Below are 25199 nucleotides of genomic sequence, written 5' to 3'. Positions count from 1 at the left end.
TCGTGGAAGAAGGTCGTGTGAGACCCTGAGCAAAAATTTGTCGTTCGCTCTTACAAAATTATACGGAGCAAGTGAAATCGTGTGCTCTGAGAAGTGAAATTGCAACAGCAACAACAATAATAATCTTCGTCTTCTTCATTGGACACACACACACGCGCACACACACACACACACACACACACACACACACACACACACACACACACATACACACACATACATATATATAAAGCAAATTTCCACGAAAGGTTTTTAGTTTTTAACCATTTCACTTGATACAAATGCTGGATGTCTTCATAAAGAGATATTGAAACGTTTTAACAACCAATTTGTTTTCACCTTAAGCTGGAAAATCATATAATTGCCATATCGAAATTTTACAAAAAGTGGTTGAACAAACAACTTTTACAAGCTCTTTATGTTGGCTTATTCTATTGTTGGCTTATTCTAAAGTTTGAGACACAAAGAAAAAACAACTCTATATTAGAATAAAGTTGATTAGGAAAAAATAAATGTTGCTCTGAAAGGTACAGTCATAAACTAATATTCACAGATTAGAACTGGCATATTTTATCAACGAAAGCAACAACAATGGTTAGATTTTTTTCTGCTAGCAGGTATGTCATAAAATGAATCGGTATTCAGAGAAAAAGAAGGAGAACGGTATGTTACAAATAACAATGTTTCCAAACTCAAAACGGTGTCGATGAAAGGGAAAGGAGATTATGGGCATGTTATTTCTTCAAAATGTCTTCAAACGTGGAGTTTATATGATCTCAAAAGAGGTGTTTGAAGAAGCTCTGGACAATGAGTACTAAAGTTCTGTCAACACAGTACTGTCTATGAAAGAAAACGAGACGATGAAACAGCCGATTCAAGACAAACTGATCGAGAGAGTAGTGCCACACTTTATGAAGACATGTAACACATCGTTCAACACAACACTAGCTGGTTGTCACGTTTTCTTTAAAGCAGTGTTAGGTCATGAACGCTTAGTTAACGAGTAACATGAGGTGAAGTGTGATCACATGGTGTTCAACGTCCTGATAACCACTAAAAAGCGTAAAAAAATCCGGGAGTTCTAACCCATACACAGAATCCGTTGAAAGCGTTTTGCTTCGAACATTTGGAAAAAGGACAAAATAAATGGAATGTGGTCAGCGGCAGTGGTACCAATAAAAATTTCAAGACCATAAACTGCAGTTTCTAGAATTCTAGAGGTTACAACTTTGATGATGTTAGTTAGCCTTTACAAAATATTTACTATCGATCCGCATTTCTTTCCACATGCTTGAGGCACGAGATTTTATTTTTAAAATGCTCATTTTCTGCTTCTTCTTTCGTAACGATTTTTAAATAGCAATTTTTCATTAGACATTTTGGGAGATAAACAGTGGATATTTTATCTAGTTTATCATTCAGTTCAATATATTATATCTATTTCAAATGACTGGAGCAATCATATTGTTGATTTATATCTTTTGGTATATTTTGTATTTTGCTTTGTTTTTAAGTATTTATTTACTATTCACATAATCCGCTCTTTTACGTTCCATGAATCAACGCTGGCGCATTGACATCTGAGTATTTATATGCGTGCTTTGTTTTACTTCTCTTAGTTATATTTGTTTATCTAACATCAAATTTGCCCTCTTAATTAATTTTTCTCTCCTTAAGTTTTCCTAGGCGTATTTTACTAATCGAATTTTCCTATATTTTAATCTAGTAAATCTGTATAGTTTTCGCAAGCAGCCTTTATGGTTTATAATCTCAAGCATAGAGTCTGAGGTCATGTATATACAAACACGATTTCCTTTCGAGTGTAGTCAGATTTACAATGTTGATTAAATGTTTTAGCGTCAGATAGCGAAGAAGTAATGAAGGAGCTGAGGGTTAGATCTTTAATAGATTCTATTGCAGGTAATTTCAGAAGTCTTTGCAATTAATTACTTTCGGTATCAGCATTTTATTCATGCTACCTTAATAATTCCAAGATTTAAGTCTGGGATACAACCATGCTCAAATCTATCGTTCTGCTTCTAAATGATCCAAACAGTGTGTTATTGTGTAGGAAGACATGAATTTGTGCAACATCATTTATATTATTTGGAACTATTGCATATCAGCTTTTTATTTACCTTTTGTGATCTTATTCCACTAACATTTCGTAAACTGTCATAAGGCAGATCATCAATCTATAGTATTTAGGGCTTGCTAATTCTTTATTCTTTGCATTAACGAAGCGTTCAATTAAGTCATGCACACATTGATTTTCAATTGTTTTGATATACTTTTAACTAATATTACTAGAGGAGTTATTAGAAGGCCGGGAACAAATGGCTGGTTATTACTTTTGGTCTAAGTAAGCTGAGATCAAATTCTGTTAGGGCAATCTTTATCGTTCATTATTTTATTGTGAAGAACTAAGGTATTAGTGAAATAAAAGAGACGATCTTCTCACACACACGCACTCGCACGCACACACACGCACTCGCACGCACACACACGCATATAAAGATAAATAAACATACGCATACGTACACAGACGTAAAACCGTATATATATATATATATATGTGTGTGTGTGTGTGTGTGTGTGTGTGTGTGTGTGTGTGTGTGTGTGTGTGTGTGTGTGTGTGTGTGTGTGTGTGTGTGTGTGTGTGTGTGTGCCATGATTTTAATTCAGTATTTATCACAACTGTCCGACAAACGATAACGTGAAGCTCAGAGCTCTGTGATAATTTATCAAAACTGTAATGAAACAGTAGGTGAATGCAAGTACGAAAAGAAATATGAGAGGACAAATAACGGGAAAAGGAAGGAATTCAATGCTCAATCAGCGCAACTAACCGAGAATGCCGAGCGTAAAGAACGCTCGTTGTTGATGACGTGAATATGCTAAACAATAAAAAATTAAATCTCCCCACAAAAGTTTTTTATCAACCCATATCCTACGAACATTTATTTCCTTCTATCCTCCTCTATGTTCGCTTCTGATTAAACTTCGACCTAACATCAAATTGTTATTCTGCATGACTATCTTTACCTAAAGTGCGACATATAAAATACCTTAAATAGCAGGTTTGGGTATGGTAAGAGACTTGCTCCCGAACCAAATGACTCCAAGCCCATTCTTACTGCGTGTCACCTTGGGCTTCTACTTGTAGCTTCGGGCCGACCGAAGACTTATGAGTGGATTCGGTAGATGGAAATTGAAATAAGCTCGTCGTATACATACAAACATATATATATATATATATATATATATATATATATATATATATACATATTACTCAAAGAAATTCCATCTTTGGTTTTCACGTTCTATTTGCAATTTTATAATAATACAATACAATATAATATAATATAATATGATATAATATAATACATTATAATATAATGAAATGATACAATATTAAATGTCCGTTCTGATTGAACTAGTGCTTTCATGCATTAAACTATGCACTCCTCTGGTTCATGTGGTAGTGGTGACAGTTATGCTTTACAATTTACAACTGTTGTAAATTGTAAAACATAATTGTCACCACTTCTATATGAACCTGAAGATTGCATAGTTTAATGCATGGAATCACTAGTTCAATCAGAATGGACATTTAATATTCTATCATTTCATTATATTATAATGTATTATATTATATCATATTATTATATTATATTATATTATTATATTATATTATATTATTATAAGATTGTAAATAAAACATGAAAATCAGATACAGTTGGAATATCTTTGAGTAATATATTCGTCTATACAATATCATACTCACACGTGTATGTATATGTTTGTGTGCGTGTGTGTCTGTGTGTCTGTGTGTGTGTATCTATGTGTGTTTATATCCTTTGTATCTGTGTTTGTCCCCGAGCACCGCTGTGTTTACGCCCCCGTAACTTAACGGTTAGCAAAAGTAACGAATAGAATATATATCAGGTTTTACAAAAAATTTAAGCAGTACTGATGTCTATAAGTTCAACTTAAGTTCTTCAAGGCAGTGCTCCAGTATGACTACAGTCTATTCCCTGAAAGAAGTAAACGGCAAAAAAAGATATAATATTTTTATAGGACACATTTTGTAATAATGTAATTTTTACCACTATGACTACTATTATGACTGCCGCTGCTAATGCTTCTGATGCCCGTACTCCTCCACGCTCTCCACCTCATCCTCATGTTGCTGCTGCTGCTGCTGCTGCTACTGCTGGTACTGCTACTACTACTACTACTATTACTACTACTACTACTACTACTACTACTACTACTACTACTACTACTACTACTACTACCACCATCATTATTGGATTTTCAGTGAGTGCACTCGTGTTTACTTCAGCTCACACTGTTAGCTTCTATTTCCAAGGGTTTTAAAAATTACATGATTTTTTTTATGTGGCCAATGCTGCTTCACAAGACTATGGATGTTTTATTGAATTGATTCTCGCTTTACAACGAAAAAACTATATTTAATCTTTCATATCATTTTGTTTTGATTTGACGTCATTGAATCTTAACACATTCTTCGAAAGTTCTATCAATATTTTTACATGCATTCGATTAATATTTTTACTTGCATAAATATTTCAAAAAGCAAGTGAAATTCTTTTAAACTGTTATTTCGCAAGAAAAACATTTCTTGAATGTTATTTCAAAATTTCGTTGGGTTTGTTATAACATCCAATCAACCAAGTGGAACCCACCAAATATCGGAAAAGAAAACTATTATTTCTACAAACACCTAGCAAAAATGAAATAAATTAACATAACATAAAAACAGCTAATAACTAGCCTACACCTGCTCTGTAGCTTAACACTTTTTTAGGACGCTGGAAACAATATAGTAATCGATAAGATAGGCGTATTTTTGTCATTCTAACCAGTTTTCTTGAACTTCCTACAGCATTCAATCTCTAAATATTATTGAGGCACAGTCGAAAATAGAACTGTAGAAGCGTTTCTGTAATGAAACGTTTATCTTGTTGCTCAAATAATTCGTTTAGCAGTGGACAATAACTAAACTTGTCCACTGCTGCTTCAAGAATTGGAAGAATTAATCTGCGCTCTGGGAGGTTCAGATAATAAATTTCTTTACAAGCAACTTTACAATACGTAGAGAAAAAGCATAATGAACAATCTATCTGCTATTCAAAATCGAGAAGGAGGCAAAAGACCTGTAGAAATTGTACCTGTAATACCTAATCATTGTTTTGAGTCCCATGTCAGAATGCAGCAAAGCACAACGGTAATTTTAAGGATCGTAACGTTTGCTTGAGGCTCATATTTTCTTCCCACTGTAATATGGGTATAGTCGAGAGTTGTTGTCATGGATTGCTACACTCTTCATGGCAGTTCCGTAAATTTTTTAAGGGGCATACCACGTATCCGTTCCTGATCGTCAGTGACAAACACTCTTTTGTCACACCTTAGCAACTAGTAGTGTGTTACAACGTCTTGCGGAGACGTGGAAGGTTTAGACGGTGGTCAAGAATGATTAAACCGTCAAAGAATATAGAAACTAAGCAGAAAGTCTCCATTTAATATAAGTATGAACCCCAATGGAATGCGATGCGGAAGGGTAAGGACAAGCCAATATCCTTTCAAGCGAAACCTACATTCTCTAGTGAACAGCCTTATCTTGAGAGGCTCCCATTTCAGTGACAAATGTTCATCCCCTACACAAAATGAAGAGGTAATCTGTAATTACTTTCAAAATCACATACATGAAGGAGAGCAACGCATTTAAGGGCGAAATATTCTTAGAAGATACACCAAAAGATTACAGATGTAAACTGGTGCCAGGCAGTATATTGTGTACATGTTTCTAACTATCTGATGAAATTACCAAGTCCCCGCGCGTACACCAATATGCAATTGAGAATTTCACCTCGTCTTGTCCTGATTGTTTATAGAGAAGATATATGTTTGCAAAGTAAATAAGGGAAAATCGAATAGTTGATTACAATTTGATATCCGTTCCATGTTTATGTCCATGTTAAAGAAATGTTTATAGTATTGGTATTATCGCCAATCTATGGGACATCATCAGTTACTAAACATGCTAATATTGATGCATTGTTCTCATATAACTGCTTCAGTTCAAATTGCATTTTAATTAGCGAGGAATGCTGGTCGAAAATCTTAAAAGAATTTCCCAAGTTATGGTATAAGCGTATCTCATTTTGAATCTTTCTGTGTAAGGGAGAGCGTCGATAAATCCTCTCTTCTATTCGTCATTAACATGATATCTGAAATTAGAATAACGATAATTTCTTCGATTTTATAGCTTAGTTAGCATCCTATAACATTTTGAGGTCAACCTAGAGTTAGGGGCAGGACGTTCAAAAATTGAACAGACCAGAGTTCTCTCCCAGGCGCTTGCTACTTTAGTGGGATTCTATGCAGTTAAAACCGGAAACAGATCTTGTTTTACATTCTAAATATTATGAGTCGAATAACAGATATTAACTGAAATGGGAAACAGCCGTCCTACAACCTTAACTTATGTCGGCCGATATAGCAGTGACTTTAGTGCTTGCGGTTAAATTATTATAAGAAATCCCAAGAGCTGCCTGCTAATTCTTTATAAATATTTTAAAGAATATAAAAATGAAGTCGCCAACGTAGTTTTCTTAAATATCTTTTATGGTCTTATCAAATAATTGACTGAACTGATTACATGTAACCATTTACAGCAATTCATTCAATAGACACAATTGTTTGAAGTACAAAACAGGTCTTTACTCGTACGTATGTGCTTTCATCTCATACGCTCCGATATTTTAGGTTGACGGTCAAATCTTTAAAGCATATAATATATATATATATATATATATATATATATATATATATATATATATATATATATATATATATATATATATATATACATACATACACCCACACACATATATATACATATAATACATATATATGTATATACATATATATTAGGCTTCCTTTGAAATTCCTTTCATTTCTTTGTAATTTTAAACAATCCAGTTTACGGACACAATGTGGAGCATCATATAAAATGGTAGAGACGTGATAGGGCGGTAATGAAATAGGTCATCCGTTTAGTTGGATAGTAAATAGATTGTAAATAAGTTTGAGAATGAAGTGATATTAATATGGTTAGATGTTTGCTTGTTATTTCTATATATTTATATACTACACTGAATCCACTCTCGATAACATGCTTGTGCTGTACTATTAAATTCTGATGAATTAATGCTGTTTATGTTTTAGATATTTAAATATGTTTGTAATTTTTTTTTTTTTTTTTGGTTTTAGAGATAAGCTCTTCTGTGAAGGCATTTTCTATTTATATTTCTCTGTGAGATCCCAGACTGATTAACTTAACTGACTCCATTATTGTCTTCAATGTTTCATAAATTATATAGGTGTATTTATCTGCAGCAAACTCAAGAAAATAATGAGAGCTATAGTAATTTTATTTATGGTAACTATTTGAAAATTCCTCTATGAATTCATAAACATTGTCATATGAGACATATATAGGTGTATTGTACCTATTACTCATTCATTTTGTAACAACCAGCATTTATCAGACGTTTATAATGACTTCAAAACAAGCGGAGGAACAGACAAAAGTTTTGCGGTTTTTGTTTGTTTTTGGAAATACGCTATACTATATTCACATCTTCCATTTATTCTCTTTTCCTGTTATATTCTATCTCCTGATATATTTTAGGATTCATATAACCTTAATGATTATAGATAGAGCACATTCATTTGATATGCGTATTTTCATTATTTATCTATATGTTTTTACTGTTTATAATTCCTCCCCGTTACTACTATATGAATCATGTTTTCAGCGTCGTTTTCTATCTCTTTCTTATATGATTTCACTTGAACATAAAATATTATTTATTTAATAAAGTAAATAACGTAATATAATGACACTAATTATTTTTGATTCAATAAAACACTAGTTCCAATACAGTAGCATTCGACTTCAAAATAATCTAAGTTCTAGTACCATACTGAAGTTGATTCAGTTGACTGCATAGACTGTCATTGTGCCAAAGCGATAGAATCGATACTTTATTGTGAAAACAACATTAAGAACACAATATTCGTTATAAATGATTGGTATTCTCTAACTTTTCATATGTTGGTTCAAAATTTTACATGTCCTCTGGAATATGTCATTCTTTTCCTCTCTTTTGTTAAATCATTCCTACATAAATCTGAACCATGCTTCTAGCGTCAGATTATGTTTTTAGTATATTGCGGCCATGGTGGGATAACCTACATATTATACACCGTACTATTTATTTCATTGTAGTAAATATTTACTTGAATTCTAACGAATCGCTAAGTTTGCTTTTGAGTCAATTCGACTCAGCTTTAAAAGGCTGGTGATTTCGCTTGTGTGTTAACCAAGGAGTCTGCGCTATAAAGATCATCTACGGACCCAGGCTATCATACAGCTGGTAATATTATGGCATAATAATATAGTAATGCCCATATGATAAATTTTTGAGAAAAGTATTGTAAATCAACGAAATAAAAAACATTCGATCACTCCATTCGCTTGCCGTGCATTGAGATCGATACCCATTTCACCTAACTCCGAGACATTCTTCTAAAAGTAATGGCTTTGTTAACGCCGAGTAGTTGGCGAAAGAAATTAGAAATACGATTTTATTTCCAAAATTCTACCAGTTCTTTACACACTTTCTCTCTCTCTCTCTCTCTCTCTCTCTCTCTCTCTCTCTCTCCCTTACTGACTCTTGATCCCTTCACACCCACACATATGTATTACTTGAGACTATAATCCTCATTTAATTTGATACATACTCAACTATGTACCACTGAGTTGCTTCAACTGAGTAACAAAGAAAATTCAAAAGCCAAGAAAATGTATTTAGCTTACAGAGTAACCTACACAATCTGACGCTGTATTAGTAATTCGCATAATTTTTTTTAATATAAGAGGATGGTGATAAAAAGGTTGCTCCTGCTATTGCTATTAACGATGGTTAGCTTGTGAAACGAGAAATATAATACAAAAATATTCAGGGATTGCTCAAGATGTCGGTCAGTCAATGACTATGCATAATTGGTACGGACGTTCTTGGGGCGGAGTGGATTTTGCGTGTCAGTTAGCAATGTTAGCTTGGCATACATTAACATCCTACTCATGGATCGGTAGTCAATATGATCGTAAAGAGATAGCAAATTGATTATTTCTTCTACAGCAGCATCCTTCAAATAATGTGTATGGTGCTTTGAAGAGGTAAAGTTTTCTCAATTTAGAGCATCGGACATAGTTTAAGATATCTAAGTCAACTATCGTAAAGAGCCGTAAAATATTTATTCATAAAACCATCCGTCCATATGTTCTTAGTTCAAATGCCGCTGAAGTCTACCTTGCCTTTCATACTTTCAGAGTGGATAAAATAAATACCAAATGAGAACTGGGGTTGATGAAATCGACTTAGCTCCTTCCTGGAATTGCTGGTCATGTGTCAAATTTCGAAATCAATATTATTCATAAATTGAAGAACGAAATCTCTTTCGCCCAGTGGAAGAGATGTGGCATGAAATAGGAAACATAAGCTTCTACTTTCGCAATACCGGTACATGTCATCTCCACTAGATGTATTGAAAGTAGATCTTCCTGAATACAGATTTCGAATGTCATATGTCTGCTGTGTTTTTTCTAATAATACGCTACTTGGAATCAATTTGACCCAGTACCTCAAACAAAATAAACTTGTAGACACAATAGTATAGATTTACATGGTATAATAAGCCATCCGATTACAGCTGCCTCGATCGATATCTTTGAATATGATAAGAAAAATACTAAGAAATAGACTTCTTACAAATACCGTATAAATTAGAAAATATGAAAATATTTTCATTGACAAGTTTGCAAAAAGCATGAAAATCGACATGGCCAAACCGTATGATTATAAAATAGATACGTAATGAGAACTACTAAAGCGTTTCATTGACTGTGTATGAATGTGTCCATCATTCTATTTATATTTAACGGAACTATTGTGTTATACAACGATTTTGGAAAGAAGAACCAGCAGTTTCGATACAAATTTAAACTTATAGGCGCGGGAGTGGCTGTGTGGTAAGTAGCTTGCTTACCAACCACATGGTTCTGGGTTCAGTCCCACTGCGTGGCATCTTGGGGAAGTGTCTTCTACTATAGCCTCGGGCCGACCAAAGCCTTGTAAGTGGATTTGGTAGACGGAAACTGAAAGAAGCTCGTCGTATATATGTATATATATATATATATATATATATATATATATATATATATATATATATATATATATATACATATGTATGTGTGTGTATATGTTTGTGTGTCTGTGTTTGTCCCCCCCCCCCCCCCCCAACATCGCTTGACAACCAATGCTGGTGTGTTTACGTCCCCATAACTTAGTGGTTCGGCAAAAAGACCGAGAGAATAAGGCTTCCAAAGAATAAGTCCAGGGGTCGATTTACTCGACTAAAGGCGGTGCTCCAGCATGGCCACAGTCAAATGACTGAAGCAAGTAAAAGAGTAAAAGAGTATTGGTTTCTCCCCCCAAAAAACCTTTCTACGTTTGTATGTAATCCCGTGGTCTTCTTGTGTCGAATTTGTTAACCTTGAACTTTCTAGTTAAGTTTGATTCTTTAGGAATATTCTTCCCCAAGTACGGCTCTGCATTTTTGTTTTTATTTTTATTGCTCGTAGTGATGATTTTATCATGCCTTATTATATATTAAGAGCAAGGAGCTACATTTATATTTAAATCATATTGTTACCAATATTGGCGAATGAAGAAAGAGATAATGATAAATTAAATTACAGCTTTTTAAAATATACAAAAATATAGCGTGACCGAGAATGAATCGCTTTTGATCATAATTTCACTCGATTGGAGTTGGAATGGAGTTAAAGAGCAACAAAGACAATAAGAGTATTGTGTATGAAACACAGTAATTAAGTTATAATGACAGAAAAAAAAGAGAACAAACTATACCGGTATCAGCAACGGTACATCTTGATTCATGTGTTGCATTATTAAGAAATTTGATTTGACTGCACTGAGAATCGAAATGTTTACTGTAAAATTTACACAGTCACTTCAAACATTATGCCATTTGGCTGCCTTACATATATGAATACACACATAGATACATACATACATACATACATACATACATACATACATACATACAGGCATACATACATACATACACACATATTGGCATCCATTTATATTTGCAGACACAAACACATATATTAAAATGATTGAGTAACGATCCCAATTTTCATTGGATTTATGACAATGTTTTACCCGATAGATAGCATGTAATGGTTACATAAACCTGTATTAAAGTATCTTTCACATGGAAAAATAACTGATTCTTAAGCTTCGATTTCGAATTTCCATTATATTTATAGATAGTAATATAACAGAAAAATTTCTATAAATATCCATACACTTATTCAAGCAGAAACTATTCATGTGACCAGAGAGATAATATATACACGTGTACAAAAATCAACAAACACACAAATGCATAATACAATGCCTTATAATTCTGTCCCCCTTCATCATTCTAATAATTATGCTTCACTGATTCCATACCGTTGATCTAAAGTATCCATCTAACAAGTGTTCAACGGAGCGCAAATCAATATTGTTGCTTTTATAAACTTTGTCAAGCGAATTAAGGATGTAAGTGAAGCAAATTAATTGCAATTGAGAAACAAAACTGAATTACATATGGGTGTCATTGGGGCTTATAACTGACTCTTTCGCCTTTGTCATAAAATGGATGACCGCATACATTTTCTATGCGATAATGTAATAAATGTAAGCAGCACTTCTACTTTTCGTATCCAGGTGTGGATTTCTATATATGATCAGCATAAGTTTAATATTCATAAAAATATTATCCCACTCAAGCGCTGAATCTCATTAAGTGGTTGGAAAATCATTTTCTTTTTATGAGAAGTACAACATAGCACACTGCACATAATGTAGTTACAATCGAATGACCGAGAGAAGCAAAATAATATATATATAATTTTTCACACACATAAGAACCCAATGAAAAGCCAACTTTGGTTGATGCTAAGTGATTTTCTTAATACTACAATTAGTGGAGCTCAATTGAAAATTATGTCATAAAATGTAGAATGCCGATGACTTTGACTTGGCAGTGAACAACTATTTCCTCGAGAATGAGATATCAGAGATCGGTTGCTTACATAAAAAAATTCGCATAGTAAAATAACGACTAAAGTACTATTGATGTCGAGATAATTCATAAACAACGGTTCACATTAGTATTGTATTTCTCTGTATACGGACAATGGGGGGGGGGCAGCTGAAAAGAACAGAATATCTTAGAGAACTTCGAGGAAAGACTAGATAATTTGTAGGGCGCATGAAGGCTTTACTTTAAATAGATTTAAAGTTATAGAGTAGATTTGGAGCTGGCTCGTTTGTTTCGAGTATCATTATAATTATGGAATCGCATCAAATCTCACGATTCCATAAATCTGTTTCTTGTTATTGACCATTGATGAGGAGACGACATTGGAGACTCATGTAGATGTAATCCTATACAAATTGGACATTTTAGGAAATAAAACGCCTCACGGAACTGAAGACGGTTAACACATCCAGAATGAGACGCAAAGTTACTTGATTTAAAATCCAGGATATTGTGGAACATTTAGTGTTTTCAAGAAACTATTACAGAAACCACATATCAGTTTTACATAGATATAAAATTGTTTGAAAGTATAACCAAACAAGATCACTATAAAAGACAAAGTATAGAACAATTTAAATATCCAAATCACACATTTTAATACAACTGCAAAAATATAATGGTTAGAATTAGCACAACGAAAAACAAAACAATAATGATTGAAGGAAAATAACGATGTCAATTGAAATAGCAGGAAAATACGGTCAGAAACAGAGTAAATAATAATAATAATAATAATAATATTAATAATAATAATAATAATAATAATAATAATAATAATAATGGCTTCAAATCTTGACACAAGAGGTGGCGATGAGTCGATTCTGTTGACTCCAGTAGTCAGGGGAAACTTATGTCATCGACTCTAGGAGAATGAAAGACAAAGTCGATATCGGTGGCTTTTGTACTTATAACACGAAGATGGACAAAATGCCGCTAAGTACTTTGCTCGACGCGATAACGAATCTGTCAGCTCGCTGCCTTAATTAGCGTAATAATGTTAATAAATAGTTCATGCAAAATCTCTCAGGGGCGTCAAAGGCATTTTAAAAATACTCAGATCGCCTACATTAAAAAAGAAATCTGTTTGCTCTCAGACTTATCTATTAATATATTCAATATTTTCAATTCGTTTATTTGAAAATTTTCAATCTTGGATTGTATTTATAAATCACTGTTTTTTGAAACAAACAACGATTCAAGATTTTATTTTATCCTTGTTTTCCAGTAATACTTTGATTATAAAATTGCATCGAAACTCTATTTCCATAAAACGAGTTTTTTTTATTAATCAATATGCACACACACACACACACACACACACACACACACACACACACACACACACACACACACACACACACACACACACACACACAACCAAGCACATACACATTTATACTCTTATGTTTGTCAGAAACACCGATTTGCATCCAATATTTATGTTTATATATATATATATATATATATATATATATATATATATATATATATACTATATATAAAACAGAGATGTGTGTGTAATCGCTTTTCACGTGAAATCGACTTCACCAAATGCTTCCATACTTGTAATGCATGAATAATTTGACCTCGGATAAATTTTAGGCTCTTCATTTGATTTTTTAAATTAAAAATAAATAATATTGCTTTATATTTAAGATTCACTTCTTTAAAAAGGTTCCTCAATGTCAACTTCGGGTATTGACGTAACAACGGCAAAAAGCTTTCACTCTCTATTTTGTGTGTGAGTGTGTGTGTGAGTGTGTATGACAGAGAGAGAGAGAGAAAGTAAATACTACATACACACCGCTCTCTCACTCTCTCTCACACACATACACACGCACACACACACCCCTTGACTCACTCACACTCTGTCTCTTACAAACACACACATACATAAATGTATACAAACATATTTACAAAGACACACGTGCGTATGCGCGCGCGTGCGTGTTTGTAAGAGACAGAGTGTGAGTGAGTCAAGGGCTGTGTTGTCATATGCATACATCCAAAGATGTATGTATATTTATGCATGTACGTATACATGACAACAAACCTCTCTCTCTCACTCACACTCTGTCTCTTACAAACAAACACATACATAAGTGTATACAAACATATTTACAAAGACACACGTGTGTATGCGCGCGAGCGAGCGTACGTGCGTGGGGGGGGTTCCACAATCGCCATTTATTTCAATTACTCTTGTGAGGATATTCACGTAAATCATTTTTTTCATTTAATCCCCATTTTAATTTTCGTAAAAGTTTCCAAGTACCAATGAGGCTTTTTGGCACATCTTCAATTTTCCCCATTCATGAGAGGCGCCCAGCCATCATTCATCTGAGAGTTCATCTACAGAATGTCCTCAAATTTCTATACAGCATATTTTGTCTTTTTTTCTTCAAGTATATAAGCAACAATTTCATTCCCGAGCAACGCCGGGTGCCTCTGCTAGTATATATATATATATATATATATATATATATATATATATATATATATATATATATATATATATATATATATATATGAAGTTCTGTCGAGTTCTGCTTTGTCTTCTCTAGTTTTGGTGTCGATAAGATAAGTAACAATTGAACACTAGGGTTGATGCAATCGACCTGACCCCTTCCCCGAAACTGCTGACCTTGTGCCAAAATTTGAAACCAATATTTCTGTATAAAAATTGTTTTATTTCTCTTTCCGTAACTCACCTAAATTAAATCTGATGTTTGTACCATTCGTATGGATAGAATTTATTAGCATATTTTTATATACATAGATATACACAGAAATGAAACGAAATACGTCCATATACGCATACGCCCACAAAGAACATACAAATACACATAAACACATAGGCACAAATATATTCAATTGAGTGAAATTGAATATTATTTTTGTTAATTGAATTTCTCCGGAGGCACATGATGTTAAACATTGTTTACAGCTAAGTTTGTAGACCACATAAGTATTTGTTTCATGCTATATTTTCTATAGATTTCGTATGGTATAATACAAGCAACAATATTTCTACATAAAAATTGTGTTGACGCCTGGCTAAATGTCATATCTGCAATGGCATAATACTTTTAGTGTTAAGTTGTGTTTCACTACGTTGCGTTGCTTTTCATGAAACACGTGCGAAGATTACATACGTTTGTTATACAAAGATAACATTTAATCTTAGACAATTCTAATGAATTTTGGCGTTTTCAATTACAGATCAGCATATTTATATGCTTCATCTCTTTCACATACCAACTATACCATGTCTTTTGATTGAAATCTGTATGAAGTACATATACTGTTTATATCTATTTGAGAAGGTTTTCTCTGTGTCCGGTCTAATCCTTTTCAACTCAAATAATACCTCTGTGAGAAATTTACTCTTTGACGTCAGCTATAATATATTTCTAAAGATGTATTCAGAGTTTAGACTAAGCATTTTTCTGTACCTGGTTAGAAATATTGGCAATTAAGTTACCGATGATATTATGCCAACTTTATCTTCTCACACCAGGATATTCAGAGGATCTTTTCAATACTCTGACAATGCAATGAAAAAATTTGGATTGAAAGACGAACACATTAGTAGAACGAATTGCAAATAATGTCATCCAGGATAAACGAACGGAAAGGACTTCAGAGTTATATCCTGCTAATCCAGAACATTTGAATGGATTTGCCATTCAATAAAACCAGATAAAGTTTGGCACAGGTGTGGAATAATTTCTCTAATAACCCAAAGGTCACAATATTTTCAACGCAACTAACGTTATAGATATACATAAAAAGTATTCCAAGTAGTACTGTAAATATTATGATATAAGAGTGTGGTACTGCAGAAAGGGCGACACATTTATATTTATTGATCAATCATAAGAAAGTATGAACATATACGAAAATAAAACATAACCAAATCAGAAATATTACACAAATTAAAACTAATATAAGTTTTCAAAGGACAATCAAGTATGACATATGAAATGACAGGCTCGATTTGTTTCAAAAGTATCTAATAATTTGTAAACATGGTAATTGGTAAACAGAGTACTATTGGAAGCACCAGTATGCTAAAAATAGCAATCAAAACTGACTCAAAAACATACGTTTTCATTTTTACCCAATGGTGAAGTCGGGGGATTGAGTAAAAAAAAATTTAAGACCCCGTACCATTGACGAAAAAGTCGTAAACGAAAAATCAGACATACCGGTATCACAGTAATTTCGAACTTTGTGATTTAACACTTAGTACCGAATCAGCGAGTCTTACTGACCCAAGACAAAACGTCTGCTCATCTCATCTATGTGCACGATGAGCATTTTTAATACCACAGCAAATTTCAAAAGGTGATCGAAGTGAACAATATAATATATGAGAATATTATTGTTCATAATTCACAATAATATTAGTAGCTAACACTCTTTGCTGCTATTTTTAGCATGCTCATGCTTCCAATAGTATGCTTTATTATTAATTAATAATTATTACCCTTATGGGTTTTCTTTTACGCATGCTAGCCACTGATATTATTGTGAGTTATGAATAGTAATATTCTCTTATATATATATAAGAAAACCGACTATAACAGTGACTGTTATTTCCTAGCAATCTGTGAAGAAGGAGTTTTTATATCCGAAATATTGGACTATGATTAAGTTATTATTTGCCTTGCTATACTATTCCAGGAACGTAACTTTTCACACACACGCACACACACACAAACACATACGTATGTGTATGCATATATATATGTGTGTGTATATGTGTGTGTATATATATGTGTATATATATGGATATATATATGAATGAATATACGTATGTATCTCTTTCCCCCTCTCTCTCTCTCTTTTTGTATATATATATATATATATATATATATATATATATATATATATATATATATATATATATATATATATATATATATATATATATATATATATATATATATATGTGTGTGTGTATGTATGTATATATATGTATGTATATAGCGCAGTAGAATGACCTCAATGATCAAGAATTGCTGTTTGTTAAAAACGGTAACTGCATTCAACCCTATTCCATGGTTGCTGTTCAAACCATACCATGTAAATAAGATGAGTGAGACAGAGACATTTTGGCAGCTAGTACGATGCATTACGCCGGTAACTCAAAGACACTTAGTATGACCTCAAGAATACATACGTCTCTGGACTTCCTAATCCCGTATATATTTATTCAGGTGAGAAATTATTCTGCTAAAATCAATAAACGAAAGCTTTCAAGATACACCAACATACATGCACACGAAATTTTATATCGTTAAGCTGTATATTATCGATTATTGTATGTAAGTGGTCAGGATGTCAACGCGTATCCGCATCTACTGTTGCACTTGGAATTATTGACGTCTCTTCTAGCATGGTATTTTGAAGCTCATAGACTCTTTTATGCAGTAAGTACATGTTGACATTTGTTAGCTTGCTGTTGGTAAGAAAGAACTGGAATGAAACATAGTGAAAATGTATAACATTTTCCGGGATGAATAAAGAAAAGTTACTTCCCGTAGATGGTAGTCAATCGTGGTTGAAGAGTAAAAGTTTTGTGTGTGTACATGTATGCCGTTTAGTAGTCCAGAAATAAGACAACCAAATTACCAAAACTATTTTGAAAAATTCTCCCGATCATATTGCTTTCCTGAACAAATATACCCTAACGTCTGAAATTCATTTAGAGAACGTGGTGATCCTGCCTTTTACACTATAATACAATATTCATGTATATATCAAATATGTGAGTGTCTAGCATCAGTTTAAGGAAAGCAACTATCATCTACCCCATCTCTAACCTCTCCTCTGACAGTATTGCCTCCTCCATTCCTGAGAATAATCCCCACAATACATAACCATGTAACTGCCATCCTAGGACCATCTGCACTCTCCAAACGCATTGCAGAAGGTCTAAAGTAATTTAGAAATGAACCGTCCTCAACACGTTACACAATTCTACAACCGTATATATAGGGTTAACTATAAATTTTAAACAGCGCGATACGCTGCGCGTCTCAATTCTTTTAGATACGAGAAACATAGCAAATCCACAACACTCGCCAGTCACACACATCATCTCAAAAACAGAAATATTCCTTACATCTTGTCATGGTCCATAATAGATTCAGGGCTTCCATACGAAGGTCAACGTTCAGCCTGTAAGTTATGCCTAAAAGAAGCATTCCACATATTAAAACACAACTCTTTAATACTACTAAATAAATATAATGAGGCCCTAGTTACATGCAAACGCCGATTTTTTCTTACCACTAATCTAAATGCAACCTAAATAACAAAAAATGTACATATCCAGAGCACCCCTTAAGTTCTCTCCAACAACCCTCAATCTTATTTGACTATTCATCGTCTCCGTTTTTAAGTTTGTATCTCTCCAATCATATTTTAATTGTTTTAATTGTTTAATACTGCATATATCGACATGCATATGCGTACGTATGTGGATGTATATATATATATATATATATATATATATATATATATATATATATATATATATATATATATATATATATATATATATATATATATATATATATATATATATATATATATATATATATATATATATATATATATATATGCAGGGCAGGGAATCGTCAATTAGTAATAAAATTAATAATTAACAATTTTGCCGGGTAGCTCAGTATGAAAAAACCTTTTCGGTAAAATCATTTATAATCATAAATATATAGGGATTAACAGTAACCTGCTTCTCCAACATACTGAGAATTCAGAAATAGCAGCCAAAGAACTACTGATTCCAAAACTACAAATTTTACTCTAAATTGATAGCGATATTTTTGATACACACAGAACAAAAAACAGTAGAGAAGAGTAAAAAAACCACTTGCCTTTAGTTAATTTAGTGTTTTGTTTACTCTTCTCTACTGTTTTTTGTTCTGTCTGTATCAAAAATATCGCTATCAATTTAGAGTAAAATTTGTAGTTTTGGAATCAGTAGTTCTTTGGCTGCTATTTCTGAATTCTCAGTATGTTGGAGAAGCAGGTTACTGTCAATCCCTATATATTTACGATTATATATATATATATATATATATATATATATATATATATATATATATATATATATATATATATATATATATATATATATATATAGTTTTAGGGATAGGAAACAAGGTTCATGAACTCATCGATGAAAATCCACTGTCACATATAGAAAAATATATAACTAAAAGCACAATATATAAGATTTACTATGTTTCTATTTTCTTTCCCTAAGACTATATATTTATATATATTTTATACTGTGAAACTTAATTTAAATAAATTTTTTAATAAATTGATTTTAATTGAGTTTTGACCTGTAATTTGGGATTTTATCCCTAATATTATTATTATTATTATATATATATATGTATATATATATATATACGTGTGTGTGTGTGTGTGCACGCGTTGTGTATGTGTATGTACGTGTGCATGCATGTGTATATATTTACTCACGTGTATGCGTATACGCATATATTTATGGGTGTGTGTGCATATATATTATACTAGGTTGAGGAAAAGCTTCATGCGCCGTATTAAAATAATGATTTTTAAGCAAGAATTTATTCAAAAACAACAACTATTCTTCAAAATAAAGACCATCATTTTCCACGACCCTCTACCAACAATCTGCAGCCTTTCGGATTTAGTCAAAGAACCAATCCTTCGGCTTTGAATCGAAATATTCTTGACAGGCTTCTTCAACTTCATCGAATGTCTCAAATCGGCGACCTTTCATAAGGTACTGCATTGATAGGAAGAGACCGTAGTTAGATGGAGCAACTTCTGGGCTATAGGCTAGATGCGGCAGAACTTCCACAGAATCCAATTCTTCAAGTTCTTTGCTGGTCTTTCTGGTGGTATGCGGCTTTGCATTGTACTGTTGAAACAAAGGGCGTTTTAGACGAACAAGTCTTGGGTACCTTTCAACAGTGAGTCACAATTGAACATAACATGAACTGAATAAAGACACCCACACCACAATAATATATATATAAAAAAACATTATTTTAACAAGTTGCACGAACTTTTCCCTCAACCCAATATACAGGCCAAGTACACAGGTCTATATAATAGTGCATATATACACACATATGTCTACGTTTGTGAGCGCGTGCTTATATTAATGTGCACTTCTTTCTTCGTCTCTGACTCCTCAACCCACACTATCACATTAGCTAAGACAAATGTTTAAGGCATATGTTTAAGGCATATGTTTAATCATAGAAACTTGACCATTCTTAGTATTCTTCCCTTCCGTTTTGAGGTTTACTACTCCCTTTAGAAACCCTACTCCTATACCTTTTTCTGTACCCATTCCTTAGTGCCATTCTAACATATCACGCCACCTCACACATATTCATTCCTGACATTCTTATCTTTTCCTATCCCACCCTACTCCTCTGCCACCCCTACACCTCTCCCCTACTCCCCCTAATCATCCCCCACTCCTCACCCACTCCTCTCCCACCCCTACTCCTCTCCCACCCTACTCCTCTCCCCCACTCCTCTCCCCCCTACTCCTCTCCCACCCTACTCCTCTCCCACCCCTACTCCTTTCCCACCCTACTCCTCTCCCACCACCTACTCCTCTCCCACCCCTGATAATATCTTGGCCACACATTAACACCTTTTTAAAACATTTTTCACTTTCTTTCACTTTTTCACATTTTCTCTTCCTCTTTCCTTCTTCTTTTCTCACCTTTTCCTTTTGACCTCTCTCCTCATTTTAAAATACACATCACTTCTCCCTTTTCTATCCACGTAATACTACCACTACATTCTCACATTTTCATTCACACCACAAGACCTCTTTGAATGAACAGCGCAGGGAACCTACGTCTCCACACGTTCCATTTGAAATGACAAAATCTGAACTCCTATTGGAATTTACACACTACGGACAAGAAGCATTTTATCTCTTCTACACATCACTTTCCTTGGATAACTGAGCTGCAACTATAGCATCTATACATATATATATATTTAAATTTCCACTTTCATTCTCCTATTTTCCTCCATACTCCTTATTTCCTTCCCTTTTCAAAATAGCTCCTTATATTGAATTCCAATATTTCTCTCTATTTAACTATCTCAAATCGTCTCTGATGAAGGGATATTCCTAATATCCCAGAAACAGCTGTAAGACTAACTTCCTCTTTATAAATGTCTTGAAAACTCCACGCAGCGTTGGTTTTGTTGTCTTATTTTATTCAACACACGCGCACACACACACACGCACACACACAAACACATACACACACATGTATATAGCCTTCCTTTTACCTTGTGGAATGAGGCCCTGTTAAAACATCGGAGTCTCAGTTTGAATCCCTTAAGCTCTTCTAAGTGTCTTCTATACAGAGAATATTTGGATCTCATCTGCGAGCTATATACAGAAAATTATATTGTTAGTCATATATATGTATGTGTGTGAGTGCATTGACCAAGATGTGAGATGTTGTTTGTCACACATGAACACGCACACACATATACACACAAATATGCGATTGAGTGTGCTATACCAGAATCATAAACTATGACCACGGGCCTTTACACACACACGAATACACATATGTGTGTGCATGTGCGTCTGTGTGTATGTGTGTTTGTGAGTGAAATTTAGTTTAGTTAAATTATTTTTGTGACGTACTTTAATTTCTAAGGTCAAATTCACTGCAGCTTCCGCGGAGAAAATGTTTCTAATGGTAAAAGTTATAAAATCACGTGTGGGGTATGTATGTCTGTAGATATAAGTATGTAGTTATTTGTAACGCAACCGGCATTTTCTCACACTTTGATTTTTAAGTTGCAATCATGAATCTATATTTCTAAAATTTTTATCGTTTCTGTCTATAATCTCTATCTGAATTATCTACCGACACATCTCTGTCCGTCATATAATCTGTTGCTGCCCCCCGCCACCATGACTCTTTCTAAGTTAGCAATCTCAGTTTTAATTTTCTCGTCTGTAGAATTTATTCTTCCACACTCACTCACTCTCTACTTCTCCCCTCTCCCTAATATCACTTTCCATATAGCTCTTCCAGTTTTATATCTTCCTTTTTGTATCAATATCTACGTATTTTTATTGGTACATCAGCATTTGCTATGACTTTTCACGTAACTGCTACCACCTAATCACTCTCCCACACCAGAAAGCATTGTTATGTGCGTCTCTTTCCTTCAGACCGTTTTATCGCTTCTATGTCAACAAAAATAAAAGCTTCATCTTCTCCATCTTCCCTATTGATTTCTTTTTTAATGCTGTATGTTCATACTCTTTCCGCCGTAAATTACTTACAAAAATGCCATATGTATATATATATATATATATATATGTATGTATTGTAGGTAGAAAGACTACTTATGGTCATATATTATTTTTAGTTTTAGATTTTTTTGTCTTAAATTATTGTTACTATGTAAAATTCTGCATGTATTTATATGTGCTTTTCGATTTGTATTTTTCCCTTTTTCGCACAACTTGCCTCTTAAATTTATCATTTTGGTGGAGATATCTCTCATATTCTCATCTGGTTTCATTTTGCATATTTTCCGCTGACAGCTAAATATATTCGTACAAATTTTGGGTTCAAAAATATTTTCAGATGAAACAATTTGCCAACCGCATTCGCAGTTTTCTCTCCATAGGGGTTTGCCAATCCAATATTTACGTGCTCTTCTTTAAAGCTGCATGTGATGTACCTCGAGTTACTTTACTTTCCTCGAAGGTATATAAAATTTGTATGACGTCAACGATATATATTAAGTTTTTTTTTTCCCTGCTACACACGCACACCTCGAATACAGTGTGGGTATCGATCGGATTAAACGATGTCATTTTCTCTTATATATGCGCAAACTACATGAACGCTCTTAAGACTTTCTTTCTTTCAATCATTTGTAATATTGTTCAGTAGAAAATAAACATATATACCGTATGTCGTATAGGTTAGTAGTTATAGATTATCTGTTATGTATTTTACCAGTATATTTATATCTGAGAAAACGATATATGTTTCTACCTATACATGAGAAAACGAAATAACATTGAATCCATAAATGAATTTTGTCTTTTGTTCTTATTTAAATTCTCCAGTTTCTCACCTATTTTAGAAATCATATAAATCTGTATACTTTAGTAGCAAACCAGAAGAATATTTAGGTATGTCTCTATATACTGTGTTTCTGTTCCAAAGATGTCAGTATATTTGTCACTCTACTTTAGTTACAAAACGCTGATTGCAACTATAGTAAAATCTATTTCGGTACTTAGACAAAATAACTTCCATAACATTGCTGTTATGTCCCATATGTCATTCAGATTTACTTCATAAAAGGAATGGCTCAGTAGTTAAAGCGTCAAGCTCGCAATCATGATGTAGTGAGTTCGATTCTTTGATCGGTCTGTGTCCTTGAGCAAAACAGTATTTCACGATGCTGCAGTTCACTCAGCTGTATAAATGCGTTGGGACGTTACTGATGCCTAGTTGCATCAGCATCTGCCTTTCCCTTGGATGACATCGGTGGCGTGGAGTGGGGAGGCTGATGTGCATGGGCGACTGCTGGTTTTCCATAAACAATCTTCACCGAAATTGTACCACGGAGAGTAACTTCCTAGTTGCAATCTCATGGTCATTCATGACCGAAGAGGGGCTTTATAGTCTTGTATTTGCTCGTAACATCGACAGCTCACCTTTGTTTGTTATTTGGTCACATGCCCTTAGTGTCATATATTAACAAGAATGCTTTCTATTGAACACCTTTCCTCTAGCGGACAATTATTTCAAAGGGAAATTATAATTTCACCAGAAGATATTTGGCAGGATAAAGCGGCAAGCAGTCAGAATGTTTAACACGCCGGGCATAGTGCTTAGCGGCATTTCGTCCGTCTTTACCTTCTACGTTCAAAGATCACCATGGTCGACTTTGCCTTTTATCATTTCGTGATCGATAAAATACGTACAAGCTGAGCACTCGTTCGATTACATCGTCTTACCCACTTACCCAAAATTTCTGACGTTGTGCCACAATTTGAAACCAATAATTGGCAGGATAATAATTTGAATTTGTAATTAAAGAATAAGGAAAAAGTTGCAAAAATACACACAATTTGTTTGTTTTTTGCAGACATTACGAAGTTATGAAATTTCCTTATTACTGGTAAGCTTGTATATTATTATTTCATTTTTTTAGCTTGATATTTTGTTAGCTTGATATTACCCGAGATTTATAAACTAAACATTTTATGAAACGATATTTGTTTCTTATTCGTGAAATATTATTATACCCCGAAAAAATTAATGGAATATAATTTTCTTATCTTTTACTTCTTAGAGCGTATTGATGTATTACTTTGAGTTGCAGTTATTGGTTTCAAGAAGTAAACTCACGATACGTAGTAGAAGAAGCGTTTCTTCGCAAACACAACACATTGATGCTCGTCGATAGTTTAATTGGATGACTTCAAATTCACAGCAACAGATGTTCAAATATGCTTTGTCCCTAGTGGTTAGTTATATCAAAGGAGATAATCACTTTTTCATAATATCTGGTAGGGTCAGAAGAATGAATTTAAAATGAAGAAATAATGAAAAAGATGCCTACATTACACATATTTTATTTTTTTTTATTTTGTGCACATATTAAATTTTTAAAACTCCTCATCATTGATAATCCTGATGATCCTAATATTTCGTTCTTTTCAGAAATCGTCACTATAATACAAGCTAAGATTTACAAATTAAAATTTGTATTTAGCGTCATTAAATACATACAATTTACTGAAATTACATGACAACATGCCATAGAAATTTTTCTGTCAAATTTTAACTTGAATGCAAACTTCACCT

The 25199-nt window shown here is 33.4% G+C and overlaps 1 protein-coding gene across 3 annotated transcripts in view; it reads left to right on the top strand.

Annotated features, from left to right (window-relative positions):
• LOC149137627 (uncharacterized) overlaps positions 1-25199 on the top strand; it is a 300347-nt gene that overhangs the window by 101952 nt on the left and 173196 nt on the right. The window contains exon 2 of one of the 3 annotated variants that reach the window (XR_016242300.1): positions 24478-24510. The exons of the other annotated variants lie outside the window; for them this stretch is intronic. The gene's annotated coding sequence lies outside the window, so the exon portion shown is untranslated. The remainder of the gene's footprint in view (positions 1-24477; positions 24511-25199) is intronic. 3 annotated transcript variants of the gene reach the window in all.

Source organism: Octopus bimaculoides, chromosome 1 (assembly GCF_046866305.1).
Source record: "Octopus bimaculoides isolate indiv1 chromosome 1, ASM4686630v1, whole genome shotgun sequence".
NCBI lineage: Eukaryota > Metazoa > Mollusca > Cephalopoda > Octopoda > Octopodidae > Octopus > Octopus bimaculoides.
Note: the sequence above shows the minus strand (reverse complement) of the source record. Positions and strands in the feature narration are given on the sequence as shown.